The 14,660-nt window shown below is 40.3% G+C and overlaps 1 protein-coding gene across 5 annotated transcripts in view; it reads left to right on the top strand.

Moving 5' to 3' along the window:
• The window catches only part of FOXN3 (forkhead box N3), a 210,455-nt gene that overhangs the window by 137,195 nt on the left and 58,600 nt on the right, over positions 1-14,660 (top strand). The gene's annotated exons all lie outside the window — the stretch shown is intronic.

The raw sequence follows: 14,660 nt of genomic DNA, 5'->3' as shown, positions 1-14,660 counted from the left end.
AGGAGAGGAATGTTAAAGATCTTATTTCCATTGGATGGACAATATAAACAGAAACTATATGACTGCAGTTTTGATAGGTGAAGATTTTCAGTTTATCTTACCAGACTTCTAAAAATCATTATTCACTGCTAAGTGTGTTTGTATTTCTGCCATTGAGTACATAGAACTACCATCGCACTTAATGGAAGTGTCTTGGGAACACAGAAGGATGTTTCCCCAGACTGCATGCGTTTGTCTATGGTGCAAAAGTAACTTACACCATTTAGGATGATTTTGTGGTCTTTGCAAGTATTTGTCCATGCAGTGTTTCAGTTTTGTGCTCGTTTTCACGGTGCCGAGAGTTTTCTGGCCTTCTTTCTGGCAGAAAATGCTGTGTAGTGTTCTCCGGAACATTTATCCAAATCACCTAGGATGGAGCCTTACTCACAACTAGGGTCACAAGCAAATAATTAGCAGGCAGTACTGCTCACCTTCAACACCCCGAAGTAATCCAGCATCTGTAGTTTATTTTGTTTTAGAAACAAAAAAAGGAGAATATTTTTCAACTGTTTCCTTGCACATATGTAAGAATTTGCATCATTCTGTTATCTAATATCTATGCTGAGATTTGTTCCAACAAATTTTAAATACATTAAAGCATTCAGATTGTTTCTTAACACCAGGAGATGGTATAAATTGTAGAGTTTGGCAGCTTTTGGCTTTAGTCTTGGTAGGATAGATCTGCTACCTTTGCAGTCCTTCCTAATGGAATGAACTAGATTTTTAAAAATTTTTTTTGTAAGGAAAAAAAGAAGCTATTGTGAATGGGTATGCTTGATTCGTTTTCAGTTGTTCAACAATTCCAGTTTTAAATGTGTACCTGCACATATACAGTCTTTGTAATTTGAGTTCATAAAACGTAAACTACTCTGTCAAGTCTGTATGGCACAAATGTTTTACCTCTTCCTATGATGTAAGATATCCAGGAATTAATAACAACTATTTTGTAGTCCTTCCTATCTCCATTGTTGCTTAAGGCCTTCTCCCAATAAAGAAGAGTATGCTGTTCTCCACCCTCTTCTCCTCTGCCCTCCTCTGCCTTCCAAATTGGGGGAAAAAAACCAAAAGCTCAAACCATTTCAGCATATTAAAGAAATAGAGAAAAAGAGAGAGATGACTGCCTTTTCAAGCAACTAACAAAGCCTAACAGACCTTTAACTGAGTTGGCATTCTGCGTTGCCATTTCAAGTGGAAAACGCAGCCAATTTGAACTCTAATATGCATGATACAACTGAGGCTGGAAGGATGAGAGAGTGTGAAGAAAAACCTCATTAAAGTCATCTTTTAACACTTCCTGGTTTTAATTTTAAAACAAGAAAATAACTCAACCAAGCCTTTTTTTCTTTCTTTCTGTCTTTCATTTTTCCTTACAATGAGCTCTTTCATGTACAGGCTTCAGCAGGTTGCATGGAAATAGCGCATCCACCTCTTTGCTGCTTCTGACTGTCTTTTTCCAGAAGACCTGTGTAGAGGAATGGTAGTGGGTGCAGGGAAGTGTGAGCTGAGGAGGTGGAGAGGTTTGTCAAGCCCTACCTTACATGACCATCTTAAGTCTCTTTTTCCAGTGCTTATATCCAGCTTAATGCAAACAGGAGAATGAAAAATTGACTCCATTATCGGTTTCAAGTTATAGTACTGCCTTTTGGTTGGCAAAAGTTTAGGTAACAAAGGGATTTAAAATTATTTTTACTTGATAAATGTTTTGCTACATTTGAAAAGAATGTTCAGTGCATGTTATAGACAATAATACAGAATAATTCTGAAATTTTAGTAAATGTGATATTCATGTGCACTTGTCACACCTCATTTCTTCTGAGTTGTTAAAGGAAAATGTTCTTTTTCTGGTCTGGGGAATGAAGAGAAAAAAAATTCCACAATGTAAGTAGTACTTTTTTTAGCCAAGAAAGACTTGTGGACGCTCCTGGTTTCCATTCATTTTATACCTGAAATATTTGGCAAAGTAATCTTAACCATTGTAAAGCATTTAACATATCTCTCCAGAGAAAATGACTGAGAAACCAGTTATCTGTGTACCTCAAAATAGCAAAGGAAGAGAAAGGGAAGGTAGAATTCATTGTAGCTATTCTGTGTCCTTAATGTCTTTGACATGAGCAGGATTAATTCTTTGTTCCTTTCTGGCTGTCTTCGCTTGTACTTTGTTGAAGAATTTTGAACAAAATATATATATGTCATTTTCTTTTTGCCTATGATTTTATTAGATACGAGATGGCTACCTCAGGTGTTTTGGTTGAGTTTTTTTGAGGATCATGGTACTGTTGTTCCTAGCATTAACTCTCTAATCAAAACAAACAAACAATAAATTTTCTTTTTTTGTGTTGAATAAGTCACTTGCTCCGGTGCTTTTTGAAATGTTGAGCTCCTTCTACTAGGTGAGGGTTGCTCCTTATGTCTTATGCTCTTTGGTCTTCTCATGAAGTCCCATGCAGAGCTACATATGCAGAGCATATGTAGGGCCTTCAGCATTAGCAGACTGATACCTTCTCTCAAAACATACTTGTACGTCTGTGGAGATTGCTGCATTCTAGCCTTCAGGATTCCCAGATAAAACAGGTTTTTGCTCTTACTGCTTTACTTTTTCTATCGTTTTTTGTAACTTGTTACTGTACATATTGTGTTTTTTGTTTCCAGTCATGGCTTAATTTTTTTGAACCTGCTGTATGGAGAGCCTTTGTTCCTACTGTTTTTTTCTGTTCTCAGCTGTCATAACACATCCATTTTTACTTAATAAAAATGTATGACAGGAAAAAGTCTTTACGGTGGAAAAGATTTAGACATATTCTAAACTCTTCAGGAACTTGTGCTGGGTGAGATAGGTGGGGACATAATCACATTATCGTCAAGACCTTGAAACTAATGTATCGTGTTCAGATAAGATCGGTTTCGTTGCCTGTGCTCTGGTCTTGGGTATTAATCTCATGTTATAGACTTGGGGATGCAGTTGCTCACAGATCAGTGGCAATAATAAAACTATTTTGCTCTCAATATACCTAACATTCTCCCTGAATGAATTAAAAATACATCTTCAAATTAACTTTTAGCAGCAGTCATGTAAATTCCAGCTGCTGAGTGCCACCTGTAAGATGTAACTGGACTGTGGAGGGGTTTGGTTTTGTTTCTTAAAGATAAAACTTTCATTTTGAGGAAAAAAAATACTGAACTTACTACTCTCTTTTTGTCTTATTTGCTCTCACACTTTAATAAACTAAGTGCAGCATATTATTATGTCTTCTCGTATCGAATTTGTTCTGTCCTGAGTTGCAAGGAAGCTTACGTAGAAGGTGCTTGTGGGTGTAATTACATCTGGCACGGAAACAGAGCGCTGTACAGTGAAAACAGTGATCTGCGTCTGCTGTTGCTGCTGCAGGGGGTGTTGAAACAAGAGTGCGAGAACTGCGGGAGTTGCCCCAGAAGATGCAAGAGCCCCGTGACTGGGCAGCGGCTGACATAAAGCAATGCCTCCTGTCTGGTTTACGGCAAGTACTTGTCTGCCAGGCTTAATGCCATTCTTGGGTAAGCTTCCTGAGTTTCTAGTCAAAGCCTGGAAGAGGCAGGTCCTCGTGATTGCACAATTAGTGATACTTCATCATCCAGGGAAGGAAGGTGAACCTGGGTCATCCAGTTCCTATTGCTGTTGGAGCAGAAAACAGAGACAGCCCTCATCACTGTGACTAGATGGTCCACCTTGGATTGGTGCTTCCAGCAGTTCCCAAACAGCTGGAGGTACAGCTGTGATCCTTGCCATGCTGTCTGCTTTCTTGTGTGAGCAAGGTCCTCCACTTCCTCTCCTGACGATCAGTACAGTTTAAATCTGCTGCCTGTGGATGTTAAATCAAAGATACGAGCTCTTGCTCCAGAGATCCTGCAGACCCAGACTCACACCTGTGAACAGGATTGCAGCAGTCAGTGAACTGAATTCAGACTCTGCATGGCTTTCCTTCGAAGCTGTGATTCTCTTTTATTTAGAATGGAAAAAAAGATTGGCAAAAACCCCTTCCCATTCGCAGAACACAGGAGGGGAGGAGTGAGGACTTGCCTGTGGCCTCTGGTCCCACTTGGCTGATGAGGGAGCCTGAGAAAGGAGGGATTGTCTTCCCCAGAACTCACAAGCTGCTTTGTTCTCTCTCTACCATCAGCTGCAGGGAACAGGCATCCTGATGCTCCAGAACAGGCCAAGCGATAGGATGCTGACATGGGGATGGTTTGGCCTCTTCTCCTTGGGAAAGCATTGTATGAGACACTTTCATCTCTGACTGATGCTTCCAGCAGCCCATGCGTGATCTGCCTTGGTCCAGCTGCCGTGACTGTAGCTGGCACCACCTGTGAGGAGCTCTGGCAGGAAAGAGTTGGAAGACACTGTCTTCACAGGGTCAGGTATCACCAGAACCAGTGTGAGACAGTGACTCTGGAGTTCGTTGCAGAGTAGAAATGGAAACTCTGGGCACGCTGCAGGCAAGATATCAACCCTTGATGCCCTCAATCTAAGATGGTGGCTTTTATGTTTTAGTGGACTGACAGCTGATAATCTGACCATAACATGAGACATTTAAGGAAACTGCCAAAGCACACAGATCACTTTAAACATGAGACATTTAAGGAAACTGCCAAAGCACACAGATCACTTTATTCGTTGATGAGAATGGTAATTTATTTGAGAGAGCAAGAAAATTGAATCCCTAATTCTGAAAGTTTATTTTGTACAAAATGTGGACAGACCAGACCTGGGAAGTCCTACAGAAAAAGATGGGGAACCAGCTCGTTTATGAATACATGCACACATTTGTACAGAGGTCTTTTTCTTCTCTAATAAGCATGAGAATCCTTGAAATGACCAAACAGTTGGTTTAATCCATTGTCCTTTGAGTAATTGTATGAAATGAGAGAGCAGATTTGGGACTTCACATTTCCAAGTGTTAGCTAGTAATAGAAGTACTTGCTGAGGTGGAAATAAGCCAGCAGGGAGGAGGCAGAAAAGGGGCAACTGTTTCTGGTCTCCCTTGTGAAGGCTAAATTAGAATTGTCTTATAAATGAAGACATCCAGCCTGCATTTTTACATTAATAGTGACATTAGGATAAAAATAAAAAAACAGCAGGGACCGATTTCTTTGGACAACAAGTACTGCTCATACCAACTACTCAGTCTTTTCTCTGGAGAGGTTTGGGAGGAGTTGTTCTCGTTACCTTCAAGATGGAAGTTGACAAATTCACAAAGAGAAGACTCCTGTGTGCATGCAGCCACATGCACTTTCTCTCTAATAATGTGAAAAATTGTGATGTGTTTGTCAGTACCCACCAACAAACGCCCGAGGGCCCCTGCAGACACATTGGGCATCTTTCTTCTGGTGGAAATTCAGTTCATCTGCTCTTTCCACTGCACAACAGGCCAGGAGCAAATCCTGGGCATGCGGGGGAGAGGTGCAGCCCCTCCTGGGACACAAGGTATCTGCACCTGTTGGTGCTAACAGGGGTGAGGAGGCGAGGAGCAGGGGAGAGCTGAACGACAAGAGGATTCAGTAAGACTTGCGTGCATTTAACTTTCAGAATTGCATGTCTTACACCTCAAAAGAAAACCAAACTTGGAGAGAAGTGCTCTGTTTTCTTCTACTACCTAGAGGTGCAAAGAAAAACCAACATGGCAAGGTAGCATATATATTACAGATAATATATTATATAATACTTACATGTAATGATGATGATAAGAAGAAAGGCCAAAAGTGATGCAAGACAGTCCAGCCTTAGGATTGGTAGACTTAGGTGCTGTGATCTATAACACAACCTTGGGCAAGACCCTTATGCCCGAATCCAACTAAACATTAGTTTCCTAATGCCTGTTTGGGCATCTTACATTCCCCAAGGATCAAAGTACTTTTTGTGCTTTTAGGTTATAATTCCTTGGTTTTCTGCTCTATGAAATGAGGATAATGATAGTGCTTCTCGCTGCCCAGAGCCGTCAGTCTACAAAATATTGGCTCTGTATCATATTCCGATGCTTCACTAATGGGAGAACTTTAAACAGGGCGAACCTAACTGTAAAAAGCAACAGTGCTGTTTGTTAGCTTTTGCAGGGAAGTGTGTTTCAGGTTTTGGGTTTTTTTTTTTTCCCATTGAAGTTTCAATTAAGCTCCTTATTCTTAGAGGTACACTTGGAAATTGGCTCTTTAACTCCATAAACAACTGTTTTGTGTGAGATCCAGGGTTTTGAGTGTCCAGTTTAGTTCCAATTTAGTTATTTTCATCAGAAGAGCACCAAACCTTTTGTCTTTACCATGTTTTCTCTTCAAATTGTGCTTCTCCAACCTCCAGTTCCACCTTCTTTGAAACTGTGGTGACAGTCATGCTCTGTGTTTGCTGGTGACTTGGCTTTGGTCAACCTATTGAATTAACAGCAGAACTGCTCTATCTCCTTGTTACAATAAATCACTTTTCATTCACATTGCATTATTATTTAAATCAGCCCCCCCCCCCCCCAAGGTACCTGACAATCTCTTCAGGAGTTTCTTTTCAGGATGATGATTCATGTGGTGCTTCCGTAGAGACCGAATATTTGAATAATTTATTTATTATTAGCATTCAGTGTGTTTGCAGTGGTATTATTGAACAAGTAAAATTAAGTCAGGGGGTTGTGCAGTGTATCCCTAAGGGAGTTATTTGAACAGCAGAGCTCTCCTTTGTTTGGGAAAGTGGGTAAAACCCTAGTGGGGCTGCTGGGCTCCTGAGGGTGCTGGTAAGGGCTCATGTTTGTGAGAGGATTTTAAAACAGCCTTAACACAGTGCATTCAACAAAAATCCCAGTGAGAGACAGCATCTTGCAGTGATTCATACAGAAATGGTCACTTTCGTGTGACATTTTTAGCTCTGTGGTCTGTGTAGGACATTTGTATATAGGATGCTATGCATTAGCTGTGCAGTATGTATATAGTCTTTTTAGTCCCGTTTTTCTAGTTGAGTGTGTAAGACAATGGCAAAAGCTGTAATTTATTAAGTGTCTGAAGTGTGGTCCTGTTAACATTGATGTTAGAGCCATTAGTAAGAAAATGTGCCTGCTGGCTGTTTATATTCCCTGTGACCAAAATGTCTGAGCTACCTTTGGCCTCTCAAGTTGAGAAGGAAGAAAACCGAACCGCGGCGCACAGGTCTTGCTAATGGTAGATCACGTTGCAGAGTACATGAAGATAAGTTAAATTGCTACCGTGTTTAAACTCAGTGACTTATGTTTTAGATCTGCATAGGTGTCTTTGCTATCTTTACAGATAGCTTTGCTTATTTTGTAACAGTCCCGTGTAGTGACTTTGAAATTATTACTTCTGGGTGACTCAAGATGAAGTTTACTGGCTTTGTTTACTTTCCTTGACGACTGGAGGGTGTGGGTGAGTGCTGCAAGGCAAGTCCTACCATGGTGCTAACCTTGGACAGAGGAGAGGATACATCTGTATGTACCCACCTGTTTTACCTTCAGCGTCAACTGCTGTGTGAGCAGTGGCAGTAAAACAGCACTTTGCAATACACGCCAAAGAGGGAAATAACTGCTGCTGCTGCAAGTCCCCGCAGTGCTGGCCTGGCTGCCCCAATAACTACTGTAGTGTGGGAGAGGAAGGGGAGGCTACTTAAAGCATGGAGGAGGTGGCGAGTGGATACTCCTTGCCCAGAGAGAGTTCAGTGCCGAGGTAACCTACAGGCTAAAAGGCCTCAAATATGTTCTTAGCTTCTTTTCAGATTGGTTTTGTAGGTGATGTGCTTGTGGCTTTGCAGTATGAACGCTGGAATCCACTTCTTGTAAATCACCGATAGCCGATCTCAGCTTTTTTAGGAAAAGTATTTTCTGTGACTGGCCCTTCTTTAGGCATCAGTACAGGTGCTTTTGTCCAGACATATTTCCCTTCCCCCCACAAACACACATATGGGACTGAATTACACATGGAAAACTGACTGTGCCGCCCTTGGATTTCAGTTGGGTGAAGGAAGAGGTAGACTAGATACAGCAAGAGAAATGCGAGTTCCTGTTCGGTGGCTTTCTCCTTTACCAGGGCTGCCGTACATCCAGCATTCCTCCAATATTTTCCTTTTCCCACCAGGAGCTATAGTCTGCTTAGAGCATGGGGGGTGTTTGCCTGTGCCCCGGGCTTCTGGACGCCTGGCAGCATGGTGAGAGCATCTCCTAAGTGGCTGTCAGGTAGCTGGGAAGTCCTGGACATGATCGCTGCAGATACAGAGACAAGTCTGGCAGCAGTTGGTGTCAAACGTTTTCTGTAAGTAGAATTTGGGGCCAGGCCACCTCTGGCTAGGCTGGGGCTTAGAGTAGGAAATTTCAGTGGTCTGTGACAGGGACGTCACGTACCACCAGTTAGATCCCTTTTTACAACAGCAGTTCTCTGAACAAGTCACGGTTAGAAACTAGCGGTAGAATTTGTACAGTAACTTGGAAAATGGTAGAGTATGTAAAGATTTATTTTCCGTAACTGTGAAATTATTGTGATTATTGCCATCAAAATCTCTGGGCTGATGAGCTAGAGCATATGCTCTGTGCTTAGAGCCTGTGACTGTTTGGCATTCCTAAAATGTGAAGGTGGCTGATATTAGAAGTAATCTTGGCTTTCGTAATTGCAGAGTCTGTTTGAGAGCACAGCTACGAGAGAGGCGTAAGCCTGTGCTTTATATGGAGATTACTAAAATAAGAATAATATTGCAGTTGTGTTGCTATGAGCAGTTTTGGTGATGTGCAGACTGCTATGAGGAAGGGAAAGCTGTTGTCAAGTTGGGCTGTTCCTTGACTGCATGTCGGGTTTCTTGAGACAGACCTATATAGAGAGAATTAAAACAGAAGCTCTGGGAATTTTTAAGATGCTCTCTTGCTATGACCTGCTTGTGTGATGGACAGTTTACATGTTTTTGGATCCCTGGGGAAACCAAAGCTTCATAACTAGTAAACAGAAGAAAATTATGGGGAAAACAGTGATGGTGATCAAGTCCAAGCGATGTTCATGTCTTGTGTTTTTTGTATGTTGTCTGTGTTGATGTTGTTCATGGTTAACATTGGCAATAATTTCTCCTCTCTAACATGCTAAGAATTTCTCCCTGCTGGTCAGAGCAGATCTCTGTGCTGCTGGTTAAAGATTGGTAAGTTTTTTATTTTGTAAAAGGCATTTCTTAAACATCTAGAAGAAATGGCAGATTAATGGAAATGGCATATTACTAAGAGAGCTTAATTTTATTTGAATAGCTGAGAAAACTAGAGGCTATCTTAAATTGGAAGGGTGGTCAGTGGTGTGCACATTTCACTGCTGTGCATTATTTAAGCTAAATGTGAAAAAAATCCATTGGTTTCAGATATTGGAATAAATCTTACCACTAGAAATTCTTCAGTTGTACACTTGAGAGTATGCAGAGCTCTGGGATGGCCAAGGTCATTATTGCAACTATGAATGCATCACCTGATTTTCCTGCAATTTATAACAGACTCGAAACTGAACTGGAACTTTAAGAGGGAAGGAGGCAGGATTTTTTTTTCTTTATCAGTAGAAGTACAGTGTGTTCAGAAACCCCAAAACCAAAGCTAGGGTTCCTTTTGGGGTAAGTAGTCCTTTACGCTACTGGTTTCAAGCTACTTGAAGTACACGTGCCAAGGCACTAGACTGTGAACATGAACCTACTGTATACAGCACTTCTTCCTCGCATCCCTCTCCCTTTGTAAAGGAAAGATAAGTTGCATCCAGATCCTGAAGGATGAACTTGTACAAAACAGTCTTCTCTAATCAGCAGAATGGCATAAACACTGGAACTTTGTTCTTACACAGGTAACCTGTGTAAGATTTCCTTACATTTTCTTACACAGGTAATCTTTGGGAAAAGTCCATAAGACTTTTAGGCTAGTAGAAGAATTTATCCTCTCTTTAATGCATTTAATACCGACCGCAAATTAGCAAAGAAAACATGACACTTCTTTTAAATTATCTTAGGACAACTCTTGTCAATTTGGAAGTACCATTATAGTATCCTTGGTTTCTTCTTACATATTATTTCTCTTAGTTTCCTTTCTCTTTGTAGGTCAAAGTCTCACAGTGGTTGCAATTGCATACAATAAAGGTAATAAATTCTCTTTCTCTCTGACAATATTTATTTCTATGTCTAGCCTGTCATACTGCTCTCTAGTGCACGAGAAGGATAAGGTGAAATTGAAATTAAAATTGTTTACAGAGTGATGGGAAATTCCAGTCCTGATTTTTACATATATGCACAATTTGAATGAAGATACTAAGAACACTTCCTGCATATCTTTCATTTTCATATTTCTACAGTACATCCTTGATTTGCAGCTTTTAAACATAATTTATTTTGTCTGAATACATACATTGTTTTTATTTATAATAAAATAGGATATGCTGCTTTCTGAACCACATGTTGAGTTTCAGCACTTGGTTTCTGATACTAATATATTTAAGTAAGTCGTTTCTCCTGAGAAACAAGAACAAAAAGTTGTTTCTCCTCGAGATGAAAAAATAAAATAGCTAAGGCCAGACCACCTGATCAGCTATGTATGTACAAATATGTCTGTGCCCGTGTGTATATTTAAATAAATGCATTGAAATATAAATGTGTGGTTATCTAATATATTAAACATATACAAAGAAATACACAGTTATGTAGAAAAATATCCCTTTTTGTGCTAGAGATTTCATGCATCTGCCCTGTTCTCGTAAACTCTGAAACCCATCCATGGAGGAAAAATTACCTGTAAATGTGTTCTAATGTTTTTCTGGGAAACACAGATATTTCCATTCTTGTTTGGAAGTGTTTTCTGTGTCATCCAAATGCTAGGCTTGAGATATCAATACAGCAAAATACTCTCGTTTTAGTCTTTTTTTTTTTTTTTTTTTTTCTTTTTGGTGACAAATATTGTCCTTCCTACCACCATGTGTTATATCCCTCCCTTTTTCCCCAATTTTTTCTCTATAAACATTTTCTTCTCCCTAGTATTTTGTGTTTCTGTTAGTCCTCCTGTTTGGTCCTTTGGAGCAAATTTGAAGTTGTTCCCTTAATGATTTTTCCTCCCCTTTTCCCTTCAAGCAGTTCCAGTTTTGATCACTGCAGTTGACACTGCTAATGCTTGAGGCAATTTGGCGTTAAAAAAATTAGGTGTATTGTAAAGTTGGTTTGGTTTTTTTGTTTGGTTTTTTTGTTGTTTTTTGGTTTGGGGGGGAGGGTAAGTTTATTCTTACACTACCATGAGTTTGTGTTGACTTTTCCTCCGCTAATTCCTCTGCATGTCATTATGTCAATAACCGCTTACTCTATTACCGAACAGGTAGGTTTCTCTATGTGTCTTAGGTAGAAGACACCTTATTTACTGTATGATGTCTAGAGGGGTCAAGGTATACTTTAGGATCTGTCTCTTGCAAGTTTTGCTATAGTGGCTGGTGAGAGAGGAGGGTTTTTTTGTTTTTAATAATATTACTTGCCTTGGTCACACTGATAAACCACAAGAATCACTAGGTCTACATTTTCAAACTTGTAGAAATGAGTTAGTGGCTTAAAAGCATAAAATAGCAAATGTTGGCCAAGATGCATGATTGATTAAGAAATCAGAGAAAAGTATTTATTTATTTATTGGTTGTAGTGAGTCTCTGAGGTGTTTTGTCTATTTGGTTTTGCTTTTTGGCTTTTCTAGATAGTTCCTTTTACAGTGTCTGTAACTTAGCTGCTTCTTTAAATGGGTTACAGTATCTTGTACAAGTAAGTCTGTTTCTACCTACAAGTAAGGTTAGTAAGTCTGTTTCTTACCTACAAGTAAGTCTGTTTCTACTGAACAAGTAAGTCTGTTCTGCAAATGAAGCTGATGTAGTATTTGTAAGAAGGTGAAGCCTGAAACATGTGAACTGGTGTCCGAGTAAGGGTTTGACACGACTGGTGCAGAGTACAGCACTGACGCTGGTTCTTAGTGCTTTGGACAGTATTAATCGCTGACAAGGCAACCTCTGTACGACGTGAGTGCTCAGTGTGCGGTTTCATACAGAAAGGCAAGAGAAGCAGCTTGGTACAGTCTACTCAAATTCATACTTAAAATACCCCACAAACCCTTAATTTCTCTATACCATCTGCCCAACAGCTTAATGCTCGGAGGCAGAAATGAGAAGGGGCAGAACTGGATGGGGACAGAACCTAGCGAGCACACGGTGCTGCAAGGTCACGACTCCCTGGCTTTTTTGTTCAGTCATGATGGGGCTAGCAGAGCTCCAATTACTTCTGAAGAACAGGATCCAAATTTACTGGAAGATTTCTGAAATGAATCCTACTGAAATTTTGTTGCTAGGATCAGCAGTTACTCTCTTGCCAGACTTGCAAATGCATATAGGTCATTGGCGTCATGATTTATTTTGTAAACATTTCATGATTTGACTGCTATCTTTAGAAATGCCCCCTCTGTCTACATGTAGATGTTTTTCTTGACGAGTGACACACATTAAACTCTGCCAGGTAGCCCTTAGTTTCTACTCTTGGGAGGACAGTGAGCAAAGATTATAAAACAAACATTGCTGAGTTTTTCACTGGTATTTTACTTTCTCTGTGATTAACTGCAACTACAAATCTTAAATGTTTATTTTGCAAGAGGAGGAAAATGAAATGTAAAGGTCCAGATGAGATTTGCTAGTACACAAGACCACTGAACAGCTGTTTAGCAATCCACAGATTGAGTAAAATAGCTTAAGATGATGGTAGTGAACTACCAGTCTAACTAAAGGCATCTCTCATTTTTTTGAGTTTATCTGAACAAATAGAGATGTTGTGGCAGTACTTTGAGTGGAATAATAATCTTTTCCACTGAACATTATTTTAAAATAATAATAAGGAAAAAATGTACCTTAGAACAGATCTGTTACATGAAAACAGATCCTAAAGTATACAGTTCCTCTAGATGTTTTATTCAGCTGGTAAACCTGTTTTATAAGCTGAAATTCTTTTCCAGATAATATCTTAGGGGAGTGTGCTCTGTAAGCCTGACAGTAGGAGGGACAGTTTTATAGACCCGAGATAGTACACGAAGAATCCTAGAACCGCTTCTTGGAACAGCCTGTAGCCTGCAATTTGGGGCACACCCAAGTGTTGCAGTGACTGGCCAAGGGTACCGAGAGAGAAGAAGAGCTGCAAGCTTCAGCAGTTCATGCTGCCTTTCTGCTGCCTTGGAAAACTCTGGTCTGGAAACGACGAGTCGTGGTTTTGTTTTGAACTCTTCACTCATGTGAGCAACCATGTCTGTAAACGTGTAACCCCTCCGCCACACTTTGCACACATTTCAGGTTGTTTTACATATATTACTTCACAAATGGTTTGATGAAAATTGGAATATTCTTATCAAAGGACATGAATTGTGTGAATCACTGCATGGCATCTGTAATTAGCATCGTGAGCCTTCGCTTGTATGTCTGTGCTAGTTAAAACAGCCACCTGCACTGCTGTTTGGGTCTGCCTGTTGTGTTCAAGTGCAGCACCTAACACACTTGAGGCGTTGTCTTATTACAGGTGTCTTTTTCAACACCTCAGCTTTCCTGGATTCTTCATTTAGGTTGTTTCTTCAGTATTTATTAACCAAAAATCAGGAAGTGAAATGCTGTTGCATTTACAGAGGAAGCCAACAAGCTGAAGCCTGTAGAAATTCTTCCCCGCAGGCGCAACGTTTGGTCATTGAGGAACAAAAAAAGCCTGTGTGATAAGTAGCTCCAGGTATGCAAACTGCATGCAAAATAATAAACAAGGGTTTCCCATTGCCCTCACTGGTTGGAAAGCGGCGGTTGCTTTTGGCCAGGAGGCTGGCGGAGACCTGCGGTCAGCCCTCGTTGGGGAAGGTGCTGATCCTCGGCTGGCCGGTGCCAGGAGGCCCCTGCAAAGGGCAGAGTGAGGTGGCCTGTGTAAAAGGAAACAGTCTCTCAGTTAGATTCCTGTGTGAGCAGCTACCGTTTTGAAAAGAGGCGATTTGAAAAGCAATGTTCAGACCTGTGAAAGGAGAAACCAGGTGATGAGGACTAATTGGGGTAAACTATGGTTAGTATTAAAGATGTCTTTAGAAATGCCTCATTGCACCCAACTCACCTGTCTGAGAATTTGGATGTACATTTTTCTCTGCTTGGATTCCCTGAGCTGGCAAGGAACAGTTTTACATCGAGTAGTAAGTTTCCTAAATGACTCATGATTTAGTTAATTCTCATGAATTCAGGACAAATGCTGAAGTTTGGGAAGATTTTGACATGCTGTTCTTGTTACACCAATACAAAGATTCATCTCAGCTTTCGCTGCGCTGCTTTATGGTGGTGGTTTCACAAGTCGTATTTCTTCTATACTTGCTGAACCCTGTCAGGCTGCTGTTCTGCCATAATACATGCTACAGGCAAAGTTGACTGTCAGTTACGTTAATTAGCTATTGGTAGTGATTTGTCTACTATAAATAGAGTATAGGCTGGGAAAAAAAAAACTTATATCTCCATGCAATTTTAATTCAGCTCTCCTGTTATGTGTACTTTAGGATACAGTTCCTCTTATTATGTAATTGCTTAATCTTTTTTTTCCAGTAGTCTCCTGCTTTATTCAGTGCATTAACTGTGGAAACCGAGATTTG

Source organism: Mycteria americana, chromosome 5, assembly GCF_035582795.1.
Source record: "Mycteria americana isolate JAX WOST 10 ecotype Jacksonville Zoo and Gardens chromosome 5, USCA_MyAme_1.0, whole genome shotgun sequence".
NCBI lineage: Eukaryota > Metazoa > Chordata > Aves > Ciconiiformes > Ciconiidae > Mycteria > Mycteria americana.
The sequence above is the reverse complement of the archived record's forward strand: the minus strand, read 5'-3'. Positions and strand labels throughout refer to the sequence as shown.